At 42.0% G+C, this 15,231-nt stretch overlaps 1 pseudogene; it reads left to right on the top strand.

Moving 5' to 3' along the window:
* The first annotated feature begins 2,897 nt into the window (after nt 1-2,897).
* Nucleotides 2,898-3,369, top strand: LOC129644476 (60S ribosomal protein L21-like; annotated as a pseudogene).
* The last annotated feature ends 11,862 nt before the right edge of the window (nt 3,370-15,231 follow it).

Here is a 15,231-nt window from a genome sequence, read left to right as displayed (position 1 = left end):
TCAGAGCTGTAATATCATGTTGGCCCTGGCTTCTTGTATCCCAGGGAGAGAACTGCTGGGCTTGCCTACTACAGCTACCCTAGCTACCCTACCTCACCAAAGCAGCTTCTGCTGTCTGCACCTGCACTCATTCCACCTGTGGCAGTGGGCAGCAATGATCTGCAAGAGTCCAATCCTTTCTCTTTCCTGGTCAATGGTGACTCCCTCTCCTGGAGTTCCAGTTCTGCTTCAGCTCTTCTTTTCTTCCATGGATACTTACTCCTAAAATCGGAGCCTTTGATATTCCCCCCAAACTAGTTCTTCATCCAGAGCTCTGTTAATCAAGATGCTTTGGACTTCTGGGAATTCCCTAGCAGATGAGTTGTTAGGACTCCATGCTTCCATTGCAGGTGGCATGGGTTGAATCCTTGGTCAGGGAACTAAGATCTCACAAGCTGTGCCCAGGGCTAAAAAAAAAAAAAAAGAAAAGATGCTTTTGGCTTCAAAGACAGAATATCCCATCAAAAGTGGTTTAAACAATAAGAGTCTCATATTATAAGAAGCTAGAAGTGTGGAGTCCCAGGTTGATCCAGAAGTTCAGTGATATCATCAAGGACAGAAGATTTTCCCATCTTTAACTCTATCTCCCTTGGAATGATAAAGGTATACTGACATGGTCACACAATAGCTATCACAGTACAAAACACCATGTTGTCACAGAACTCTGATCCAAAATCAGGACAAAAAAGCACAGATCTCTTCTCCTCCATCTCTGTCTTTTTATCAGAGAGAGAAGTATTTCCTGAAATCCCCATGATACTTTTCCAGGCCAGTTGGCCACCTCAGACCAAATACCAGGAAATATAAGTTGAATACTATGATTGGCTTGCATCAAACACAATTCATCCACTGGGACTAGTCCATCTCCCCAAGATCAAGAAATGGCCATGTGATAGCTGAACAGAGTTACAGCCTGTTAATGCAGAACATGGGTTGTGTATACAACTAGTTCCCTGTGCCTGCCACAAAGACACACATACTCCTCCTGCAGGCCTTGGCCAGAGAGAGCTCAGAACTTCACCTCTATGACTCTAAACACCTCCTCTAAGAGAGCTGAGGACAGCACATGACCCAATGCCTCTCGTGGCATTTTGTCCTCTACAACCTCTCAGATTATAAACAACACTGGCCATATTCAATTCCACCCAACCACTTCAAATACAACAAAATTAAGAATGTAACTCAATTCTTTGTTTCTGAAGCATTGTATCAAGGCCAAATCTTATTCTTTAAACTTTAAGAAAAAATCTGTAACATGAGTATATATCCAGTGATTAAACATGAACATACAATTTAATAAATTATAGTAAAAATAAATGTAAGTATAACCTGAGTATATAATGCATAACCAGGAGAGTTCCCCCTGTGCGTCTTCCTAGTCCTAATCACTTTCTGCCCCTACAATTAACCACATTGACAGTTTCATACTTTCTATTATAGATTTACCAACTAAATAAGCATCCATAAATAATATAGTTTTTTGTGTATAAATTTTTAATGTGTATAAGCATAATTATAGTTATCTGCATTTTAGTATGCCTTCTTTCATTCATCTTTATCTTTTTTTAAGATTCAACCACATTTCTGCCTGTTTTTTATTTTCTATGTGTCATCTGTGCCACATTTTCACATTCCACTGCTGCTGCTAAGTCGCTTCAGTCGTGTCCGACTCTGTGCGACCCCATAGATGGCAGCCCACCAGGCTCCCCCGTCCCTGGGACTCTCCAGGCAAGAACACTGGAGTGGGTTGCCATTTCCTTCTCCAATGCATGAAAGTAAGAAGTGAAAGTGAAGTCACTCAGTTGTGTCCGACTCTTCACGACCCCATGGACTGCAGCCTACCAGGCTCCTCCATCCATGGGATTTTCCAGGCAAGAGTACTGGAGTGGGGTGCCATTGCCTTTCTACTACTGATGAATATTTGAGTGGCAAGTCAGTGTTTTTTTTGTTTGTTTGTGTTTTTAGTTTATTCACCAAGTTTTGCAACCATGACCACTACTAACATGGATTTTTTTTTTTTTTCGTCTGCACCATACATCATGCAGGATCTTAGTTTCCTAACCAGGGATCAAACCTGTGCCCCATGCAGTAGAAAGGCACAGTCCTAACAACTGGACCACCATGGAAGTCCAAGAATTTGTCAATTCTTCATTCATTGTGGATCCTGTTCACCAAGTTCCCCAATAAAATTTCATATACCTCCCAAATCCACCCACTCCACCACCTGAATAAGACTGTTATCTTCCCCCAAACCTTCCATTTTCCTAGTAGGCAAGTGCACACAAAATTGTACCATGAGTGTGATAAGCTCTATGGTTAAATTTTAGTGCAAAGGTAAAAAACACAATCAGTGTGTCTATGTCAAACTGGATAAGCTCTGAGATTCATCATGAAATGTTAAATATTCTTTACAGGTACAAGCAAAATAATTCCATTTTGTGTAAACTTGATTTTCCTACCATGCAATGAAATATACAAATCATTGGCAAAAGCTTTACTCCTGAGAAAAAAATCTAATTATATCTTACTAAGCTAGTTGGTTTTATGATGCTTGTAAAGAATAGATTCTGTCCCCATACAAATTGGTGGCTGCTTCAAAGAAAATTTCTATTCTTAGAAATGCTGGAGAGTCCATGCCCCCCAAGAGTGACCTTCACCTGACAAAAACTTAGACAAAAATCTCTAGCTTCCTTGTCTCTTTGTGGATAGCAATGAAGTATGTTATACACCATAGAGTCCTCTCACTTCTTATCCTATTATGACTTCGTGTCCTAGTTTGCCTCTTGGTCGAGCTTGCTCTCAATATATTAAGGGGTTCTCTCTTTTTGGCTAAAATTGCCAACTTCCAGTATTTTGCCAAAATGACCAACATGAAGGGCAAGGAGAACAGCACCCATTGTAGGTTCTCTAAGCCTTTAAGAAAACATGGAATTGTTCCTTCAGTCACATCCATGTGCATCTTCTACAACAAAGGTGATATTGTAGAGATCATGTTCAAAAAGGAATTCCCCACAAATGTTCTCAGGGTGAAACTGGAAAAGTCTAGTGTTACCCAGCATGCTGGTGGCACTGCTGGAAACAAACAAGTTAAGGGCAAGGCTCTGGACAAGAGAACTAATGTAAACACTGAGCAGATTCAGCCCTCTAAGGGCTGAGATAGCTTCCTGAAATGTGTGAAGGAAAGTAATCAGAAAAACAGAAAGCCAAGAGGAAAGTACTTGAGCTCAACTGAAGCACCAGCCTTATCCCCCTAGAGAAGCATTCTATGTAGGAACCAGTGGAAAGGAGCCTTAGCTGCTGGAACCCATTCCCTACAAATCTGTGGTGTAATAGGTGTAAAAAAATAAAAGACCTCTGTGTTGTGTTAGTCACACAGTTGTGTCTGACTCTTTGAAACCCCATGGACTGTCCTGTGGACTTCTGTCCATAGAACTCTTCAGGCAAGAATACCAAAGTGTGTTTCCATTTCCTACTCCAGAGGATCTTCCCAAACCAGGGATCAAACCCAGGTCTCCTGCATTGCAGGCAGATTCTTTACTGTCTGAGCCACCAGGAAAGCCCCAAAGACCTCTGGGCTGTGCGGTGGGGGGAAGATATTAAAGGCTCTGGTGGCAGGCCTCAGGTTTGAAATTCATGGAAGAATGTTACCCCTGGAAGACATCAGAGAATTAAGGCAAGACATTAGACCTGGAGGAACAGCAATACCAACAACGGGGCTCAGAGTACAGAGTACTATAGATGGACATAAGGTCAGAGCAAGGTCAGTTGGTTATAATTTTTGGAAAGGATCTAAAAAAACACAGATCAAAGTCTCAGTTTCCTTATCTGTAAATTGTACCTAATAACAGTATCCACCTAGATGTGTTGTGAAGAGGGGGAAATGAGTTAATATGTGAAGCCTTTCACACAATGCCTGGCATACAGTAAGCATTAGCTATTATTCTTCAGGCATTTCTGTAGAAAAGAAAGTATGTGCCTTTTATTCTAAATTTGGCTTCTGGCTCCAGACCAAAAAACTCCTTCAGTACAATGGTCTTTGTTAGTATCCTCAGGCTGTTTATTATCCCCCTGTTATCTTGGATCATTTCCATATAGTCAGTGCAGAGGGGCCCGTAGACCACCATCTCCCCCGGGGAAATAAACATTCCCATCACTCCACCCTGTGCGTCAGAAACATTATTGTACCGAGAGGCACAATTTACAGAAGTATTTAGCTGTCTGGGAAATTCTTCCCAGAAGTTAAGCCAGATTAAAGAGGTAATTTGAAAAATACAGTATTCCAAATGTATATAAAAACATACTATGTGTATTATACGCTGTAATATTTATTTGTTCATCTGCGTCACCCGGGGCTTTCGTTGCGGTCCGTGAATTCTCTATTTGTAGCCCCGCAGCAGTTGCGGCACACAGGCTTCGTTGTTCTGTGCCATGTGGGCTCTTCATTCCCTGACCAGGATTGAACCCATGTCCCCTGCAGTGCAAGTCAGATTCTTAACCTGTGGACTACCAGGGAAGTCTCTATTATATTTACAATATGAAAATGCAACTTTTTCAAAGAATGCATTAAAATACATAATGTATATTAATATACTCATTATAAACATTAATGTATTATAAATGATATTATTACTATGAAGAGAAACATTGTCGTGTTCTTGGGTTAAGTATCTTACATGCTTCATCTCATCTTCTTTTCTTATATCCTGAGAATTTGATAAAATAGGTAGGTTGTTTTCCTCTTTTTACAGTTGAGGAAACCAAGGCTTAAAACCGAAGTTGGATTCCCCTGAAACTATCAACATTGTTAATCAGCTATAGTGTCAAAGTGTTAGTCCCTCAGCAGTGTCCAGCTCTTTGTACTCCATGGACTGTAGCCCGCCAGGCTCTTCTGTCCATGGAATTCTCCAGGCAAGGATACTGGAGTTGGTGAACATTCCCTTCTCCATACCCCAATAGGAAGGAAAAAAAAAATTGAAGTTGGGTGTTTCGTTCCAGTTCACACAGGCAGTTCTAAGTAAGTCAGTTACAGCACCTGATTTGCCCATGCCCTATTCTAATGGAAAGTTTCCAGTTCACCTCTTTTATCGCCCAGTAAGTCATTTTGGGGTTGTTACTAACTAGAGTGGATGCCCCCATCCAAAGACAGCCACGTGCACATAGGCAGTAGTCCAAGGACACATGGAGCTGGCTCAAAAAGATCAAATGGGACAACTAGAGACTCTCTAATTTGAAAAAAGAAACACAGTTTTCCGTGAGAACCGAAATAAGAGGCAAAAAGATATATCAAGAGATGCCATAGGTTGAGTCAGAACCATGCCAAATTAAAGCCATTTGGAAACCAAACTTCTGAAAAGCAAAAACTGTAAGTAAGAAGAAGAACTTGGAAAGTTAAAGTGGAGATCAAAGCTGATATGTACAGAGTAGCTGAGACAGGTCACCCTGAGACTGGGTGGAGAGCCATGGACTCCTTTTGCCCAAATCCCAAGGCTGCTCTGAATCTGGATCGAGTTTCTAGCTCTAGTTGCAGCTCCACTTTGAATTTCAGAGATTTCTGCCTAGAGTCCACTTCTACTGAAGTAGCTTAATTGAGACTCTTTTCATTGTATTTAAATGAGCCTAACTGGGACAGAGACAGAGCAGTGCTGAGCAGCTCATCTCTCTTGACCCCACATACCAACCACTGGGCTACCCTTCTTGCACAGACCAGAGATGTTGCCAGGTGCAGACATGGGCCTTGAAAAATAGGTCAGAAACCATACAGCAGCCAGTACTAATTCAGGTTTGCTGTTTATACACAGCCCTAAAGTCGACTTTCCAAATGAAAAGTCAAGGACTAATCGGAAACAGCAAAACGTCCAAAGAGTGGGTTTGGTCAATAAAAAACAGCACCCAAATGTTTGCCAATTGCTAAGTGCGGGAGAAAAGCTATAAAATCGTAGGTACAAGATGTTTCTATTTTTGCAAACATGAGAGTGTATGAAAATAGATAAAAGGCCAGAAGGAAACGCATTCATTCATTCATCAAATGTTTCACAAGAGTGTTCTAGGTGCTCAGGATACAAGGGTGAGCAAAAAGTGACACAGTTCCTACCCTCAAAGAGCTTCTGTTCTAGTGAGGAAGACCAACACAGGCACTGTAATCATTCTAAGTGTTTGAGGGAAATGCACTTGGTGGAAAACTTTATCATGGGCAATGTGATCTCGTCAGAGAAGTTAGCAAAGGCTTCTCTGATAACTAAGTTGTGATGGATAAATATGCAGTACCTGCATGAAGGGTTGTCCAGGCAGAGGCTATAGCATGCGCAGAGTCCAGTGAGGAGGGACACTTGCCCTTTGGAAATAGTTGTCTCTGTATGGATAACAAATTACTAGGAGCCAGTATGGATGAGCAGGAAGAAGAGGAGGCCAGTGTGAAATCTGTCACAGTGAGCCAGGTGGCATAAGATGGCAGCAGCATGGGCTGGGAGACAGGGTTAGGGACAGAAACAAGCTGATGAATGGGAAGCAGCTAGGAAAGTCAAAATCAATAGGAATTGGTGATAGATTGGATATGGAAGGTAAAGGAAAGGGAATTTTCAAGAATGGCTTAGGTTTCTAGTGTGAATAGCTGGATGAATGGAGTTACCAACACTCTGATATGGGGAACACTGGAAAAGGAACAGGTTTGGGGGAGAAGAGTATGAGTTTAGTTTTTAGTTTTGCGAGATGAAAAGAGTGCTAGAGGGACTTTGTTAGTGATCCAGTGGCTAAGACTTCATGCTCTTAAAGCATGGGGACCCAGCTTCAATCCCTGGTCAGGGAACTAGATCCTGCATGCTGCAACTAAGACCTGGCACAGCCAAATAAATACATATCTTTTAAAAAAAAAAAAAAAAAGAGTGCTGCTGATGTGTTGCACAACAATGTGAATAGACTTAAAATTATTGAACTTTGCATTCTCAAATGGTTAACGTGGTTACAAACAGCAACAACAACCAAAACAGCTAAAGAAAGAAGTTGTCTTTCTAGTTTTAACATATTGGGACTATTGGGCCCAGGGTATTCCAGAGTTCTGAAAGTATTAACATCAAATGTCATGTTTCAAAATCTTCTTAGATGAAACAGTACTGAATATGCACTTCGGTTCGAAACACAAAATTAATCAAAGTTGAGTCCCTTGAGTTGAGATATTTAAAACAACTAAGACATTTTCAATTTACATGTAAATTCATCAAGCACAAAAGTGATATTAAAGATTTGATTACATTCTCCCCTCTCCCAAAATAGCTATAAAAGACACAGTAAGGAAAATTTGAATGTGAGCTATACTCAATGACATTATACCAAGGTTAAATTTCTTACATGTGATCAGGGCATTGTGGTTATGTAGGACGATAATGCTCTTTTGCAGGTGAAGCATCATAATACCTGCCACTTAATTTCAAATGGTTCAGCAAAATAAAATGTTTCATATAAAGATAGAGCAAAGAGTGTGTGGGAGCTCATTATACTATTCTTTTATGTTTTAAATTCAAAATGTTTGGTGGAGGATATAGGGAGCACACAATCTCCAGCTTAGATGGAGGACGAGGCTTGAAAGGTGCAGCCAAGAACAGGCTCAGAATCTCTGAAGGATCAGAGTGGTAAGAACATGACTTTCCTGGTAAGAACACTGCTTTCCTGATGCCCGAGTTAAGATGCTGCACCTTGTTCTACTGACACTGTTAGTTCAGGGTGGGGATGCTACTGCCAGAACTCCCCCGAGGACTCAATCTTGCAACAATCGCTCAACTGAGCAAATAAATCCAGTATAGATGGTCACCTCTGGATGGACCATTAGAACTAAAAAGTGTAAACCTGAACAGCTGAGGATAAGGCCACAGCACAGCGTGGGGTGGGGGAGTTGGGGGACGGGGACTTCCAATCAATCTCATTTTGAAACATCCAGGTGGCCTTCTCACGCTTAAAACACTTCATCTAGCGTGGAAAAATGTGACCAAGTCTGTGTGACATTTCAAGCTACAGAATTTCAATAGATCTTTAGATGAGAGATGAAAACCAAGGAAAATATTGGGTTAATAACGTCCACTCTCTATATCTCCATTTCAAGGGAAGCTTTCATGCATGTCCATGGATATATCATCCACATTATCCAGAGATTCTCAGATTAGCCTAAATTCTTTTAAACCTGACATACTGGAAACCTAATGCCATAAATATGATTCAGTGGCTCTGATCTTTTATGATTCTTAAAAAATACATAGAAACATTTTAACACATACCAAAGGCATTCGGGAATACTCTTTAGATGATCCCCAGTCTGGGTTAACAATACTGCTGCTCAGGATTGTGGATATAATAAGATGTGGATGTGAGAAGACAAAATATTATTGAAAGGTACCATGTATAACCAATAGTTTATCCATAACATAATCATCTTATTAACCCTTCCAGGTGCAAATACGGCAGGAGATATTGAGGGGAACAGTACAGAAAAGTGAAAGTCCTTGCTCACTTCTGAATCTCACGCTGCCTCTGCAAATAGTCTCCTTCAGTATGAGGTGTATACTAACTTAAACTGGGGACTGGAAAACTTAGCCATCACTTTCTCAGGGGAATAACAAGAATTTGAGGGCTTGTACCTGGAGAAAGGATCCTAGCGTGGAGAGTCAGGCGATCTAACTAAGGAGCTTAGGGCTCTCTTAGACCCCCATTCTAATTGTCTAGGGGTTCTGCTTGACAGGAGAACAGAAGACCATTGGAAAGGACCAAACTGAAGTCAGAAAGACCTGAATTTTAATTCCAGTTATTGCATTTCTCAGTGTGGCGCTGACAATTTGCTTAACTTTGCAGAGCCTCAGCTTCGCCTATAAAACGGGTTACCTATCTTATAGCATTGTTGTGGCTATCAAATGAGAGATAATTTTGTAAAGTCGTTAGCACTGAACCTGACATAACGTTAGTGTTAAATAAGTAACAACTATTATTAAATAAGGAAAGTTTCAAGCCCTAAGCATAGAAGAGCAGAGACATAAATTCCCTCCAGACGTGAGAACCATTTTGGCCACAGCCTGACTGACTGACATGTAAATTATGTCTCGCGCTCTCAAAATAATCCACCTTAACGGAAAGTTATTTCTTTGTCTGAAGTCGACAAAGTGCATTTCTCTGCTCTAGGCTGCCCCTTTCCCTGGAGGCTCTGTCCTGGGTCATCGACAGGTCCAAGATGACACTGAGGATGGGGAGTTGAAACTGGCCCTTTTCCAGAATTAAGTTTAAGTTTAATCAATATTATTAAATGCCAACTATGAGCCAGTCACAGTGATGGACACTAGGGGATACAGAAAGGACTAAATATCCCCCAACTCTACCTAAGGAGCTCCCAGTCTAAGGAGACCAACATGAGAACAGAAAATCTCTAAGGAGTGTGCGAAACATGCAGGTTACTGTGAGAAAATCAGACATTCGAAGTTACATGAAGCTTTTTAGATCCGATCTTCATATATTTTCAACATTTTATTCTGTTCCTCAATTTAGTGCTTTTCCTTAGCAACTAAACTCTCAGCAAATGGGCTTAAGTCAATGTATATTCAAATGAGAAAACAAAGTCCACACTCCGTTTGCTTCAAAAGTTGCCATCTTTGTCTCTGAGTGCTGAGTGCTCAGTTGCTCAGTCATGTCCGACTCTGCAGTTGTATTAACTTTGTGAGTTCTATGATTCTTGTCTCTGTCACTGGAGGAGAGGCGCCTAATACAGTCTGAGATACTGTATTAGAGGCACCTAATACAGGGTTATGGCAGGAAGGATCTTTCTGTCATACACTCTGTGAGAGTCTCATTGGGGATTAGAGGTTTCAACATATGAATTTTGTGGGGATGCAATTCTGTCCATAGTGTTCCACCCCTGCCCAGCCCCCCAAATCCATGTCCTTATTGCATGAGAAATACATTCTTTCCATCCCATCAGCTCCCAAAGCATTAACTCATTCTAGCATCAATTTTAAAGTCTAAAGTCCAAACTCTCAATATCAAAATCAGAGGTAGGTAAGACTAGAGGTAGGATTCGTGCTGAGGCAAGACATCTATCCAGCTGTGAACCTGTAAAACCAGGCAAGTTAAGTGCTTCCAAATACAACGGTGAGACAGGCTTTTCCATTCCAAAAAGGAGAATAAGAAAGAAGGAAGGGGTGATACATCCCCCCAGAAATCACAACCCAACAGGGCAAATTCCATTAGATTGTAAGTCTCGAGAATAACACTCTTTGGTTTGATGCACAGCCTACCAGACCCAGTGGGGCAGCAGCCCCACCTCCCCAGGTAGGCAGCCAGGGTCATGCCCAGAAGGCTCCAGTCATTTTAACAGAAAGAATTTAATATAGGGAATGTTCAACTAGATAATAAAGAATTGCTAACTAAAGGCAAAAAAAGATTATTAAACTCTCAGAGAGGAAGCAACAGCAGAAAGCAGTTCCTAGGCTGGAATAACCAAGGGAAGAGGTTGGGATTATTCAAATTTAGGAAGATCCCCTGGAGGAGGAACTGGCAACCCACTTCAGTATTCTTGCCTGGAGAATTCCTAGGACAGAGGAGCCTGGTGGGCTGTAGTCCATGGGGTCACAAAGAGTGAGACATGACTTGAGCGACCAACACTAGATGACTAAGGGTTTGGACGTGAGTCCCAGTGGACTGGGACCCAGACTTCGGAGGAAGCAGGGCCAGCCAGTAGGGCTGGTATCTCTGCAGGGACACCATGTTGGCTTTGCAAGTTGGCAAAGCTTCAAACTGGACTGAACTGTATGTTACTTGCTGGGCTTGCCATAGCAAAGCACCACAAACTGGGTAACTTAACAGAAATGTATTGTCTCACATTCTGGAGGCTAGAAGTCCAAAATCAAGCTGTTGACTGGGTGGGCTCCTTCTGAAAGCTCTGTGAAGGAAGACTCTGTTCAAGGCCCCTGTCCTTGCTTATAGATGGTCTTCTTGTGTCTCTTCACATTGTTTTCCCTTTATATATATTTTTGTGTCCAAATTTCCTCTTCTTATAAGCACATCAGTCATATTGAATTAAGGCCCACCCTCGTGTTAACCTGAATACCTCTGTAAGACCCCATCTCTAAATAGGGTCATATTCTGAGGTTCTGGGGGCAAGGACTATAGCATATGCGTTTGGGGGAACACAACTCACCTGTAACAAACTATTTCTGGAATGAACTACCTTTGCCAGAGTGAAGGAGCAGCATTGCTGGATGCTGACAACAGGAACAGGATGCCAACCAGAAATAAACCAGAAGCAAAGATGAAAATGTCTCTTCTTCCTCATCTAGCCCTGCAGTCTCCCTAACATCCCTTATGGACAGAGCCTAAAAGGAAGCAGCTGGCCAAGAAAAAATGTGGCTTGCACAGTCCCAGCCCCTGCATCACAAAGCAGAATATAGAAGAGTGAGTTTGAAAGCTGAGAGATCATAGTTTAAAAACTGACAAAGTACAGAATAGTTGCTACTTATTAATCACTAGCATCAGAACTTTTATTTTCATTTTCCACACATTTTATAATATAAAAGGAAGAATTGCAATAAAATATTTAATTGAACAAACATACTGGCTATGACAGCTGGTGGGCTGGAACATCCGCGTGCCTTAGCTCACATTCTTTTGTGTACTGATATACACCAGTGTACTGGTGGCCTTCAGAACTGAGCTACAGAAGGCCAATGTGTAATACGTGTGGTGTGTAAGAAAATGAAAAACTGAAGTCAAGTTGTTAGCAAGTGTTGTTTCCATTTTGTAGTTCAGGCTGTGAGAGTTCAGAAGGAGAGGTCATTTGCCCAAGGTCACACAGCTAGTAAGAGACAGAGCATAGATTTGAACCGGGACCTGATTCTCTGTGTCTCATGTGCCAAATGAAATTAATAGTACTTACTCAATAAACTGTTCTAAGGATTACATTAATATGTATATTGTGCTTAAGATACAGCCTGGAATGTCACAAGAGTTCAACAAACATTGCCTGAGTCTGGGGCTTTTTCTACCATCACAGGTTGTCCCATTATACACGCTTGTTAAAACTTTATGGCATTTGGAGGACAGAACTGCAATGAATAGAGACAGAGTTAGGAACAAAATTCCTTTAAATTTTTAAAAATCATAATATATTTTGCTATCCAATCTTTTTGCCAGCAATCATCCCTTTTGGACCACAGGATCTACACAGCATTGAGCACCAGCCACATGGTAACGACTGGAAATATAACACTGAGACAGAGAGTCCCACCTTCAAGTGACAAGCAGTGAAAACACAAAAAAAGGCCATGATGGATCTTTCACATCTGGGATTCCCTGACACAGGCGTGGGAACCTGTATTAGGGAAACTGGACGAGGACCTGAGGAAGAGAAAGCTTTCAGGGAGGAGGTCTTGTTTGAGGTGAAATCTGAAAGACAAGTAGGAGATTGTAAGCATTTCAAACATAGGCAAGAACTTGAGGAAAAGCCTCAAGGCAAGAGGGAGCAAGGAGTCTTTGAAGATCTGAAGGAGGGTGACTGTGGTGTAGAAGTTAAGGTGACAACAGGCAAAGCTGGCGAGATCCCCAGGGCCTGTTCCTGCAGGTCTCTGTGAGCCACAAGATCCTGGACATTGTCTGGGTGATAGTTTAGGACCATGGAAGGGTTTTAAGCAAGTGAGGGACAATAAGACATGGACTTTAAGAAGATCAGCTCTCGGGACTTCCCTGATGGTCCACTGGTTAAGAATCCATCTTGTAATTCAGAGAATGCAGGTTTGGTCCCTGGTCAGGGAACTAAGATCCCACGTGCTGCAGAGCAACTACGCCCACGCACCACAGCTACTGAGCCCGCACGCCGCAACTACAGTCTGTGCGCCACAACAAAAGATCCCACGTGATGCAACAACTAAGACCCGATGCAACCAAGGAAATAACTGTTTTTTAAAAAGAAAGATCAGCTCTGGATGTGGTAGGGGGTGTGGTTTGGAGTGAGGTAAGAGGGGAGGTGGGGAAATCAGAAAGGCTGCTACTACTACTACTAAGTCACTTCAGTCGTGTCCAACTCTGTGTGACCCTGTAGATGGTAGCCCACCAGGCTCCCCCGTCCCTGGGATTCTCCAGGCAAGAATACTGGAGTGGGTTGTCATTTCATTCTCCAGTGCATGAAAGTGAAAAGTGAAAGTGAAGTCGCTCAGTCGTGTCCAACTCTTAGCAACCCCATGGACTGTAGCCTTCCAGGCTCCTCCATCCATGGGATTTTCCAGGCAAGAGTACTGGAGTGGGGTGCCATTGCCTTCTCCGAGAAAGGCTGCTACCTGCCAGCAAAAGCCACGTGAGAGCTGATGAAGGTCTGAGATACAGAAGTGTCATGGGGATGGAGAAAACTGGATGCATTCAAGTAATATATAAAAGGTAGAGCCCACAGCATTTGAAAGCTGATTAGAAATAAGGAATGAGGAGCAAGAAGAAGAAATGAGAGAAATAAAGGAAAATATCAAAGCTTCTACTTGGGGCAACTGGATTGATGGTGATACCCTTTGCCAGGATAGGGGCACACGAGGCAAAGTAGGCTTAAGGGAGAAAAAGATGGGTTTAGGTTTAGGGTTGAGTTTGAAATGTGCAAATCATCCCGATGGAGATGTTTTCTAAGTAGCTGGATTCTTTGTAAACCATCATGTCTTATTTTCCCACTTCAACTAGTGACCGCAGTCCCACCTCTCCAAGCAGCCGAGCTCTCTATGAACCAACCAATAAGTGCCTTGAGTACCACCTGCCATAAATGAGAGTATTATTAGCCTCTCATTTTAATAACCGATAAATTTAAATTTGCTCCCCTCCAAAATTCATCCTTAGTGAGAACAGGATGTGGGTGTATGCAACACATAATTATGTATGTATTGTGAACTCTATTTAAAATGAGACCATTGTTACTCAACTGTTAGATACTTTCTAAACCCAAACCTATTTTTTGCTCTTTATTTTCCTACCATCAGCTAGGAGAGAGGGTCCCATTTTTTTTTTGTAATGTTGACCTGTTATTAATCTCAAAATTAAACACTAAGAAATGGAACACAAGTTATTTGAATTTTTATTCTGGAAAGGAAAATTCTAAGCTGCTGCTGCTGCTAAGTCGCTTCAGTCATGTCCGACTCTGTGCGACCCCAGAGACGGCAGCCCACCAGGCTACCCAGTCCCTGGGATTCTAAGCTGCACAACATCAAATCAGATGTCTTAATCTGAGAATATGGCCAACTCAGAATCAGAAAACATTATGGCTAGAACATTTAAATAAGTGGATATTATTTTTAACTCAGAAATCCCTATGTACAAGGCTCTGTTCAACAAATTTTGGCATCTTTTGGGAGGAAAGCACGTAGATATAATTCTGGTCTCCTCCACAGTGGGTCAAGTAGCAACTGCAGAAGAATCAGTGTTGGCCCCAGGCAGAACCTCTAGTGGGACTACACCTCTGAAGACTGAGTGAATAGGAAAGCCACAGCCCACTCAATTCAAAGGAACGATGTATGTTGAGAGGGATTGAAAGAAGCTACTTCCTCCAGGAGGCCGTCCCTCATTCCATTCAAGCTGGGTAAGATGTGCTTCCTGTTTGTTCACATGGAACCCTGGGCATTTCTGCCCTGGCACTAGACACCCATTACTGGAAACATTGTTCTAGTGCCCATTCCTCTTCTACCCCAGTGTGCAGTGTGAGGGCGGAAACTCTGCCTTGGACATCTGCATCTCCCTAGCGCTGGGCACAGTAGATACTCAATTGTTGTTGTTCAGTCACTAAGTCGTGTCTGACTCTTTGTGACCCCATGGACCGCAGCAGATACTCAATAAAATCTGATAAATAAAATACTGAATGCCCTAGTCACACATTTCTCAGACAACTCTAACATCAGTAAAGACACTTTGATGCTCAGAGTTAAATACTTAAAAACATGTAATTTTATAAAATCTTACTCTTAGCTCTAATGTTGTAGCCACGCATTAGGGAAACAAACTCACTCAGAAGGACAATGCAGATAGTGGAGTGCAGTTTATTATACCGGCGGGCCCAAGGCAGACTCTCCTCTTAGCCAAGGACCCCGACCAGTTTTTGTGAAAACCGTATATACCCTAAGTGTACATGCTCAAACCCACCTCCTGAAATTCTCTGAAACTAGTCTGAACAAAGGAAAAGAAAGATACAATCAAAGTTAACCCATG

The sequence above is a fragment of the Bubalus kerabau genome, chromosome 2 (assembly GCF_029407905.1).
Source record: "Bubalus kerabau isolate K-KA32 ecotype Philippines breed swamp buffalo chromosome 2, PCC_UOA_SB_1v2, whole genome shotgun sequence".
In the NCBI taxonomy this organism is placed as follows: domain Eukaryota; kingdom Metazoa; phylum Chordata; class Mammalia; order Artiodactyla; family Bovidae; genus Bubalus; species Bubalus kerabau.
The sequence above is the reverse complement of the archived record's forward strand: the minus strand, read 5'-3'. Positions and strand labels throughout refer to the sequence as shown.